Raw genomic sequence first — 11,345 nt, forward strand, 5'->3', positions numbered from 1 at the left:
ACAGTATATAGGGTGAAGTGGAAGAAGGGCAGGAGATTACCAATGCCTCTGTCCATGCAGGTTGTTCTAAGACACCTTTTACCTTAGTATCAAAGGATTATACAAAGTTAAACAGAAGAGTCCATAACAAAAAGTTTGCTCTTGTTTCCCATTTCCCATGATCAAGGGGAATTAATCTGAGTATTCAAGAATGTAAGGGGGTGAAAGTCCAAGAAGTGCCTGAAGGGGAGGTAGCTTGTATGGACCAGTACAGATCAGTGGGCAAAGTAGGGAGCAAAAGGTAATAGGTTTCCATCATACATGTGAACAGTGTGGTGTTGCAGTGGTGATATGGGATAACTCTGAGATCCATGCTGTCCCTAGAGAGTGGCATGTTTTATAGGGGCACATATCCTTCTCTCAAATGCACTTCACCTCACTTCTGTCATTCAGTGACAACTCAAAAATACAGTGGCCACAGTCCCGGGCAGCATCACGCTGCACATAGTGCAACTCAGAAGTCATGTGGTGTTATGCCACTTGTATTCCTCTCCAATCCTGGGACCAAACAGACACCAGCCTGGTCCTCAGCATCAGATAGTGCCGCCTCTTGCTAACCTTGGCTGCCTATAGCCTCAAGAGTCCATTAAAGCACCCAGGTATAAAGATGAACCAGAATCTGGACTCATTTTCCTTCCAGACAGCCCACATGCTGTACACTCTTAGGCGATTCCATCCTGAACTGGTCCCTTAGGCCAGCATTATGTCTGGGAGAATGGCCCAAAGCAGCCAGAACGGCACTGAGAAACTAGTGTGTTATCTGTATCATAACTAAACATTCTTAATGTATACAACAACCAGGATGCTGACTGGAAATTGCTTGGCCTTGGAGAAAAAACGGTTTGGCAGGAGTGTCATGTTCTACATATGGTTCACTTAAACAGAACTACTCACACAGCCTTAATGTATTTGTAAACCATTTATATTTAGAAGTTAAAATAGCTACCGATCAACATTTCAGCAATATTTCCCTTCTGTTTCCACTCACAGACAGTGATCTGATAAAATTTAATTAAAAGAAAAGGATACAAGGAGTAATTTGTGAAACTTAATGTCTAAATATATCTCTGTCACTTTCCTCCTTTCAGGAGGTATGTCATTGTCTCGCTATAGTTTTATCTGAAAATTTCTTACTGCCTGTATTAGGCCCCAATCCTGCACTGTGTTCCTTGTAGGCAGAGAGCCATGCCTGTGTGGAGCCAAATGGTTTCTCTTTCTTAGCTCTGTTTTGTCTGTGGGTCCCTGTGTGTGCTTGTTTGTGATTGATGAGTTCACCAAGAATAACACTGGTGGTGTGGAGGTCAGAATTTGGACCAAGGTATGCAGCCCCCATCCAGGGGTTGGCAGGCAGAGGGTTAATACACTTTTGCTTAGCAAAGATAAAACCACAGCTGCATGCCCTCAGTACAGGAATTATGAGGGAACCAAACTGTGAGGAAAGTGAGGCTGGGCTCATCTGTGGTGAATAATGTAATCTCCCCAAGATGTTATAAGGGGGATGTGCTCTAAGACCTCATGAGTAGTTTGCACAAGGAGTCAGGATGTTTATTTTAGGAATTTGGACTATGGAAAAAATAGCTGTGTCTCTGTAATAGTGAACTTGTTTTGCCTATTTTAGACCCACTGGCATGTTAATGGGTTTGTCCTTTCCTTAGGATAGATTGCAGGGGAGAAGAGGAAAAAGAGACCCTAGTTTTAAAATTACAGTTGAAAAGGGGAAGAAAGTGGATAAAATAAAAAGTAACTGCAGGGTGAGTTGAAAGTGATGGAAAGGAAAGATTCGGTATGGGGGGAAAATCCACATAAAGATAACACTGGGCAGCAATTTGAGCCTGCCTGACTACTGGAAGGTTTTTCTGTTTGCAATACAAAACCCAACCTTCTCTTTAGCTTGAAAAATGTCTAAAAATGGATTTTCCCTCAGTAAAGATTAGTGTAAGTTATAAGAGAAGATGTTCATGTTTAAAATAACGTTATAAACATTGTGAGGGAGTTTGCCTCTCCCTAACGTACACTTATATATGCACTCTGTGTGTGTGTTGTACTTGTACACAAACATGGTACTTATACAGGCACTCAATGAGAGCATATGCAGAGAAAATTGTCCGCAGTTAATATACATCTAGCTAAAAAGTGTTGCTGGGTGACAGGAAAAAGCAACATCTTTCTGGGCTGTCTAAGAAGCAGGATTCTGTCTCTGATCTCTGATGCTGGGAACCCGTGGGGCTGATCTCAACAGTATCCCTAACAAATTACCCTGACCTTCCAGATTTTAGTAAATGCTCTGCAAAGTGAAAGGCAGCAGATTTACAGGACCATTCCACCTCAGTGACCCTAAGAAACTATTTAAACCAAGAAAGTCACCAATGGGAAAAGCTTTAAAAAAAGCGGGTTTTTTCCATGTTTCCAAATCTATCAGAAATGTGCCAATAGGTTTACGCTCTTATTCTATACAGGGGGGAATTATACACAGCTGTAGAGTTTTTCAGGACTCTGGACCAGAGCTATGAATCTTTTGAAAATGGCTTTCTCCACCTCTAGCATCATGCCAAAATAACAGTAAGAGCTTAATAACCTGGGATCAAACAGTGAGACTCAAGGACAGAGTACAACTTATTTGTTAAATAGGTAGTCTAAGGCCATGAATATAGTATCAGGGTAATAAAAGAGGTTTTTTGGCTCAAAGAAAAATGTGTTACTCGTATAAATAACAGGCTTGGGCAATATTCCAAAATCTGCTCCAAGTGAGTATGTAGAAATGTCCATCATTGCTATGATAAAACAAACTAATGACATGTGTAACGTCTGTTCCTTTATTACTGAAAATCTTTGAAGCCATATCGGTCTGCCAAGGAAACAGAAGATGAGGTAGATAAGAAACAACTTAATTGGGCCAACAAAAATTGGCAATGTGCAAGCTTTCATGTCAGAGGACTCCTTTCCTTTAAGTTACTGGCAAATTTCTGAGCATCACGGTGAAATATATGTACGATCACAGAAGTTAGAGATAGAAAAGATATTTTTGATTCATTGAGTTTGGACACCCTGGATACATAGGTTTTAAAGTAACAAGGAATTATAATAATTATCTAGTCTGACCCCATGTATCACACAACCATAGAATTTCACCCAGTAATTCCTGCACCAATTCCATAATTTCTGTTTGAGAGATAGCGTATCTGTAGGAATAATATTGTGTCAATACAAATGACATCTTTACTCCTACGAATAGTCCTATGACTGCTTCACATCTTTACTCACACTAGAAGACCCAATAACTTTAATGGGGCCACTTGTTTCTTTGTGAATAATGGTTTGTAGAATCAGGCTCTGGGATAGTTCCTATTATAAAAATGAAGCTTGTTAAACACAAAATACAACTGTAGAATGCAAATGCAAATATGAGGCCTCAAACCTTGCATAACTGTGTATTATTTGTTAATTGACTAAAGGTATCATTTTATCTTCCTTTGTTGCTCATAAACCTTCTGAAATGTAGTGCTCTCCACCAGAATATTAGGCATGAAGCTGGTTGCAAAACAAAAAGAAATCTCATGGTATTTCCTTTTAATTTTTTCTATGTGTATTCCAAATTTTGTTTTAATGGAGATTTTCCTACCAGTTGTAGCCATGGGCCATTCCCTAGAATAAAGTAAGTGAATATTATTATTTTGTTTGCTATCACAAGTGTCTATTTGGTGCCCATCACAAGTCTTAAATAGAGACATTCAAAGTCTTAAAAAGAGAGGTCAAACACTGTGGTGGCCTGTGGCTCCACCACTCACCTGGAAGGCCTGGCCAAGGGGAACATCCTGCAGTTGTTTCTAAAAAGAGACAGGTGTGTGCTTAATTGGACTTCCTCAGGAATCAAATTCTAGAATCAGCTACTAAGATAGCTCTGCCACCAGCACCCACTACTTTGTAAATACAGTACAATGAAGCATATACACAGAACATGTAACCCACACACCTTCTGGGTGTGGTGGTGTGTCCCATCTAGTGGCACTGAGACCACTTAGAGAGATAAAATGAGTTCTGCTGTACAGCCTCAGCTAACAGCCAGTTGGCTTTTAGCTCATGTGGTAGAGGCTCATGCACTAAATTCCAGAAGTCATCGGTTTGATCCTGCCTGCCGACGACCAGGGTCTGTTGGTATTACAAACACATCAATGCTCTCAGCTCCTAAAGGTCAACTAAAATGCAAGACAAGAATACATGGTAACTATTGCAAGGCTGGGTGGCAGATACCTTACCAGTTCATCTTTGTTGAAAGTGAATTGTTTCCTTTATAGATCTGACTTTGTTCCATAATGAGCAAAACCTGACCTGGGAGAAAGAAGGGGAAATCTTTACATTTGCAATTCTTCAACAAAAAAACTTCAAAAACAGACTCCAATGAGAGACTGCAGAGACTTTCGAACTTTTGAAAGCAGAGAGCATAGGATTTTTGTAAGGAAGTTCACTGCTGAAGGGGATAAGGAAGGACATATAAATATTAGGAGAAGTGGAATTCACAGACCCCTTAAAAGGAGAGAAATAACATCAATTTTATTTTAAAATGTACACAAATCCTTTTGCAAACAGGAGTATTTTGTCCTGTTCTACTCATTTATCTTGTGGGGTTCTTTCATAAACTGCGCATGACTTCTTGCTATAGCAGTAATGTCAGATGCAGGAACATGTCTCTTTTATGATATTGACAAGGCACAAGTCACGTACACAAATGCAGGGAATATTTATTGTGTTTACTATATATTTAAATGATTGACTACAAATCATTTAAAGATTCCTGTGGCATAAATCATGCCACAGTTTCACATACAAGAAGAAACATTATGATTCTGATTGAGTTTTAAAGTACTAATGAATGTGAACTATACAACAGAGTTCAGCTGGACCTTTTCACCCCTTCTAATATATGCTGTGGGTATTTAATATTCCTCACTAGGGAGTAATGCTGGTATACAAGTCAGTAATATATTAGGGACTGGAGCCATGAACCTAGTGAGAACATAAACTAAACTGATTTACAATTTTGGTACGTTACAAAAAGAACCATTATTGTGGGGTTAGAGATGTCAAAGTTGGTGACCTGGTAGAATGAAGTATTCCCTGCCACATAGTCCACCCTGGAAAAGTAATTGACAGAGATATAATCTTTTAGAGACTTGTTTTTCTCCCACATTAAATATTGTTTTAAAACTTTTTTTTTAAATCAGAGTTTTTGTGAAACCGATTGTAAAACAGGAATTATTTCCAGGTAAAGTTTGCAGTAGATAGGAAGGTGGGCAAGTGTGTTTACCAAAGTCAGATCTTAATCACTGGATTACTTAAATGCATTGATGAGGTTCATATGATAACTTTTTGAAAAGTGAGTTGCTACTTCCCAGTTAGGTGCAGCACTAAAATGATACAGTAGGATGTGACCGGTTTGAGGACTTGGAATATTTAAAAGGTGTAAAATAGTTCACGGAATATCTTTTTTTGAAGAACACTCCTGAAGGATGCTCGCTGCCGCTACTAAGCTTTAAACGGGGACAGCTATTCTGCATGTAAGGTACTAAGGTACAGCATACCAGAACAGATTGTGCTCTCAGTTACACTATCATAAATTAGGAGGAACCTCGCTGAAGTGGTTAGAGTTCTCCAGATTGGTACCAGTGTAAAATGAGATTAGAATACAACCTCGAGAAACCAAAATTAGACCTATGAAGTTTTTTCTGCACTCACTCACACTGATTTCGCACCCATGTTAGTTCAAAAACGTAGTGGAGTTACTCCTGATTTAATCCTTTATAAGGGAGATGAGAATTAGGCACACCATCTATTTTGAGTAAATGGGCTGCTGATGACATGCTGATGACAATCCTATGTGAGGAGGAACAACTCCTTCATGGCTCACTTGCTTTCACATGATTCATGATCATTTTTCTGTTTTTAATAATTAATGACACCATTATTACACTAAAAGGAAAAAATGATTTTTCATTAATTAATTTCTTCAAATGTATTAAAAAAATGTCTGTAGGTGCCCATCCTGCGCTGTGGGCACCTGTCTCATAAATTAAATACACAGAGAATGGCTACCCATAAATATAACCATCCACAGACATTAGCCCACCCCCTTCTCAACAGCTGGAGTAAAGGAGGTAAGGAAAAGAGGGGCCTTGCAGTAGGCCCAGAAAGTTAGCAAATCCAGGCTTTGGCAGACAAAGCAAGGAACCAGCTGAAGACCCTTCAGAGAGAACTTGGGTTCAAGCACCACTACTGATCTCAGCTGTGACAGTACATCATGGGAGAGAAGGGATCTCTTAGGCAGGCAGGTCCCAAATAATTGAGGGTGAAATTCTCACCCCTGCTCCAGCCCCTATATTCTGGAGTGGAATAATGGGGCTTTAAAAGCCCCAGTTCTAGCTGGAGAAGAATCTCCCCAGGGCATATTACTGAGGAACAAAGCTGCAGGATGCCTGGCAAAGAGGGCGTGTCTGGGGTGGGGCTGGGAGCAGGAAGGGCATGTCGGGGCAGGGCTGCAGCGCATAGTGCTATGGAGATTCTGGCCAGTGCTGCTGAGATGAGGTATCTGGGGATAGCCTGCCGTAATGTAGACAGCCCTGTAGGCTTGTCAGAGATACAGTGGGGGGGGGGGGCACAGAGGCCCAAGAAGCTCAAGCTGAAGATTGGGAGGGTACAAAGGTGGCTTAAAGCTATTTTAGCCCCTTCTCCCTCTTGGCTGTGAGTTCTCTGCTGAGATCTGCCCAGAATCTCACCCTTAGAGTTTGTTAGGTTAAAACAAATGGAATTCTACTGTAAGCTTATTGGAAACTAGTGCAGATCCCAGAGCACTGTTTAAGTGTGCTTCCAATGTGCAATTTGCTTAATAAGAAAGTCACTGTATCCTACACTAGCCTTGGCTTTTGGGTGGGACACAACTCACATACTGTGCTATGTACATGAAAGGAGGTGCCATTCTGTGTTCTGTCTATTGCACCTTTATGCAAAGGTGTCTCCCAGTCTGTCACAGGGTGTGTTGTGAGGCAAAACTATTAGTAACTTCAGTGTGAGTACTGACTGAATACAGATAGTAGGATTTGGTCGTTATGGCAGTAATTGCATATCAATAACTGAGCCATAAATCAAAGTACCTATCTTTTAAAAGGGGAATAAAGAGGAGCTGGGGAATATAGACCAGCCAACCTAATTTTGATACCTGGAAAGGGATTGGAACAAACGATTAAACAATCAATTGGCAAGTTCCTAGTGGAAAATACGTAATAAGGAATAGCCAACATGTGTTTGTCAAGAACAAATCATGCCAAGCCAACCTAATTTCCTTATTTGACAGGGTTACTGGACTTGTGGAAGGGGAGAAGCTGTAGACATGCTATATCTTGATTTTAGTTAGGCTTTTGACACGATTACACATGACATTCTCATAAGACAATTAGGGAAATGTGGTCTAGATGAAATTGCTATACGGTGCACGTATAACTTGTTGAAAGACCATACTCAAAGAGTAGTTATCAATGGTTGCTGTCAAATGGGAAGATGTATCTAGTAGGGGACATGTACGGGTCTGTCCTGGGTCTGGTACTATTCAATATTTTCATTAATGACTTGAATAACAGAGTGGAAAATATGCTTATAAAATTTGTGAATGACTCTAAGCTGGGAGGGGTTACAAGCACTTTGAAGGACAGTATTAGAATTCAAAACAACCTTGACAAATTGGAGAATTGGTCTGAAATTAACAAGATGAAATTCAGTAAAGACAAGTGCAAAGTACTACATTTGTGGAAGGAAAAATCAAATGTACAATACAAAATGTGGCATAACTGGCGAGGCAGTATACTGCTGAAACATATCTGGGGGTTAAATAGAATAGGATCCAATAATGTGGATGCTACTTCCAAAAAAAATTCTGGATTACAGAAATGTTGTAAGTAAGACACAGGAGGTCGTTGTCTGATCTACTTGGTACTGGTGAGGCCTCAGCTGAGGTACAATGTCCATTCTGGGTTCCACACTTTGGGAAGATATGAATACAAACTATAAGATTTCAGAGATGTTTAGAAAACCTGTCCTATGAGAAAGTTAAAAAATACTGGGCATGTTTTGAGAAAAGAAGACTGATCTGATAAGAGACAAGGTGAGTGAGGTAATATCTTTTACTGGACCAACTCTATGGGTGAGAGAGACAAGCTTTCAAGCTTACACAGAGTTCTTCTTCTGGTCTGGGTAGTGTCACGGCTAAATACAAGGTTGGAACAGATTGTTTAGCATAAGTCGTTAACACGTATTTCAAGAGACCATTCAAAGTGAAGTGGCCCATTAACTCCCCTCCAGACAGAGGGAAAGGGTGGAGGGATATAAGTAGGTTATAGATTGTTGTAATAAGCCATAAATCCAGTGTGTCTGTACTGTCCATGATTTTTCCTGTCTAGCAGAGTTATAAATTTAAGTTCTCTGGCTGGTCTTTTGAAAGTGTTGTGCAGGTTTCCTTTGAGGATGAGGACTGATAGGTCAGATGTAGAGTGATCGCTTTGTGAAAATTGTTCACACCACAGGTGATGTGGTGTTGTTGTCTTTATCATTTTCCTGTGTGAGTTCATTCATTCATTTGAGAGCGTAGTGATTGTCTGATTTCAGCTACACAGTTGTTATTGGGGCATTTAGTGCACTGCATGAGGTACACCACATGTTGTATAGGATTTGTGGATCTTGAAAGATGTTTTTGGGGAGTGAGGGGGGGTTTGATCACTGTAGCAGTGGCGGTATGTCTACAGGTTTGCATCTGTTGTTCTGGCAAGGTCTGGTGCTGCTTGAGTTGGTGTGTTCTAGTTTGTGGGGAGCTTGCTGATGATGATGAACTTGGAGAGGTTGGGTGGTTGTTTGAAGGCCAGAAGAGGTGGTTCAGGAAAGATTTCTTTCAGGATGGGATCCCCACTGAGTATGCCTTGTAGCTGATTGATTGGCTGCCTGTATCGGCTCCAGTGTGGGGTGGTAGTTGACAACGAGGGGTGCACAGCCATAGAGGGTTTATTTCAGTACTAAAAAAGCCTCTCTTGGGCTATTTCGGTAGCCCATTCCATTATATGATCTACTTCTCTGGCCTTCAAATATGTTCAGGGCTCTTATAAAGAAGATGGTGACCAATTGTTCTCCAAGTCCACTGAAGGTAGAACAAGAAAAATGGGCTTAATCTGCAGCAAGATAGATTTAGGTTAGATATTCAGAAAAGCTTTCTAACTATAAGGATAGGTAAGCTCTGGAATAGGCTTCCAAGGGAGGTTGTGGAATCCCCACCATTGGAGGTTTTTAAGAACAAGTTAGGCAAACACCTGTCAGGGATGGTCTAAGTGTACTTGGTCCTCCCTCAACACAGGGATCTGGCTTGGATGATTTCTCGAGGTCTCTTCCAGGCCTACATTTCTATGATTCTATGATTCTGTGTTTATTTCAAAATTTAATACCTTGCATTTAGAGGAAGAGATTTTCTGAGAAACCTGCAAGATATTTCAGAATGTATTGCCAGATCATATCTATTTCAGACAGTAGTTAAGAACTGAAAGGACCATAAAGATGGCAGCTATTTTTGAGAGAAAAGCTGGGTGAGGTAATTGGACCAACATGTGTGGGTGAGAGAGACAAGCTTTTATTTGTACCCATAAAGATTCCAGTGAATGGGCCTTTCCTCTCTACTTCAAGCTGTTATGTCATTAGATAACAGTGTAACCGATCTGCCAGTCAGAGTTGGCAGCAAAAAGGGCCGAGTTCAGTATCTAGGGGTTCCTTTTCAACAATACAACATGCAACTGACTGGAGCCCCTACCCAGTGACCTGGGGCAATTACACACCACCCCCTGGGCACCTCTAAGAGGCAATATGTGTTTTATAGGTAGCGCAGGTAGTGACACTTGAGAGCAATAGACTGTCATGCTCCCTTTACTGGCACCAGGCACACTAGAGGAGAAAGAGGAAGCCACCTGACTTCTACCTCATTCAGTGCACAGACTGGACTAAACCACAGGGCTGGGGGGTTATATAGTGAAAAAGGCTGTTGTCTGTAAAACCCCAGCTTCATTTGTTTCAGAAGTTGGAAGGTGTGTACTGAATGAGGAGGGGATATCAGAAAAATATAGGAAGGTCTCGCAGTTAAGCCAGTTGAATGCTGCCCTGGCAAATTGGTTTCTGTCCCTGCCTGTGACACAAAGTTCCTATGTGATGCTGAGAAAGTGACTTAAACCAAACTGCTCACAGTAACTAATAGTGTGTTCCCCATTTCATGGCTTCCTATTTTGAGACCCTGGGTTCTGATTTGCATAAGTGCTGAGAACTCACAACTGCAGCTGAAGTCAGTGGGGGAGTGCACTTTTAGATATAAAAATGCTAATTTATCTGACAAAACAGGCCATAGTACCTCAGTTCCCTATCTGTAAAATGGGGATAATAATACTACCTTACCTTAGAGGGTGTTTGTGAAGCACTCAGGTTGTGTAGTGATGAGTGCCTTAGAAAAGCCTATGAAAAAATTAATAATTCTGTCTTCAGAGCAGGGTTTGGCCTGGGGCCAGACATTGCACAACAAGGAGAAAACAAAATCTTAAATAGCTGTTCATCAAGTGAACATCATCCATCCTGTGCATTGAATGAGATGGGAATGGTATGGGTCTTGTGGAAAAAATAATATGTGACTGTATAATTAAAGATTGTTTCATAATTCGCACAAGAAGGCTGAATTAAGGTTGCACAGACAATTCTTGAGTGCTTGACTTTGCAACCTTAACATTGTTTTAAGATATATTTTTGTACGTAATATATACCGGTATATTAGGGTGATAAATGATTTTATAAAACTGTTAAGGTTGCAAAGACAGGCATTCAAAATTTAGAATACCATGCAGACTCTCCATTTACCATGTTCAGTTGACTAGAAATCAAAGAAGATATGTTTATCCTGTCATGAATTGATCATCTTTTCTGTTTGATTACATAGGTTAAGCCAGGCAGTTTGAAATAAATTGATATCTAAACTACACCTAATAACATTCTGTGCTTGCAAGCTGTGACCATTTATCCTGTTATGTTTTCTGAGTACTCTGGGATGGTGGGGATGAGAGACATTTCATTGTGAAATATCTGAAGCAGAAACAGAGAGCCCAGACTCTTTGGTTCTAGCCTGCCTGCTAAGTTTCTCATATACCACAAGGTTTTCTCTAGCAGCTAAAGAAAATAAACTGTTAGCATCTAGTGAACCCTGACAAGAATGTGCATAAGTACGACAATTTTTTTCAATATCTTCCTTGTTC

The 11,345-nt window shown here is 40.4% G+C and overlaps 1 long non-coding RNA gene across 1 annotated transcript; it reads right to left on the reverse strand.

The window, feature by feature from the left end:
* Nucleotides 1-1,098: 1,098 nt before the first annotated feature.
* LOC122459530 lies at nucleotides 1,099-9,202 on the reverse strand. Its single transcript, XR_006280289.1, has 3 exons — nucleotides 8,821-9,202; nucleotides 2,860-2,866; nucleotides 1,099-1,112 (listed from the first exon to the last, which is right to left on the reverse strand). It is a non-coding gene; the product is annotated as an uncharacterized LOC122459530 (long non-coding RNA).
* Nucleotides 9,203-11,345: the final 2,143 nt, after the last annotated feature.

The sequence above is a fragment of the Dermochelys coriacea genome, chromosome 3 (genome assembly GCF_009764565.3).
Source record: "Dermochelys coriacea isolate rDerCor1 chromosome 3, rDerCor1.pri.v4, whole genome shotgun sequence".
Lineage (NCBI taxonomy): Eukaryota > Metazoa > Chordata > Testudines > Dermochelyidae > Dermochelys > Dermochelys coriacea.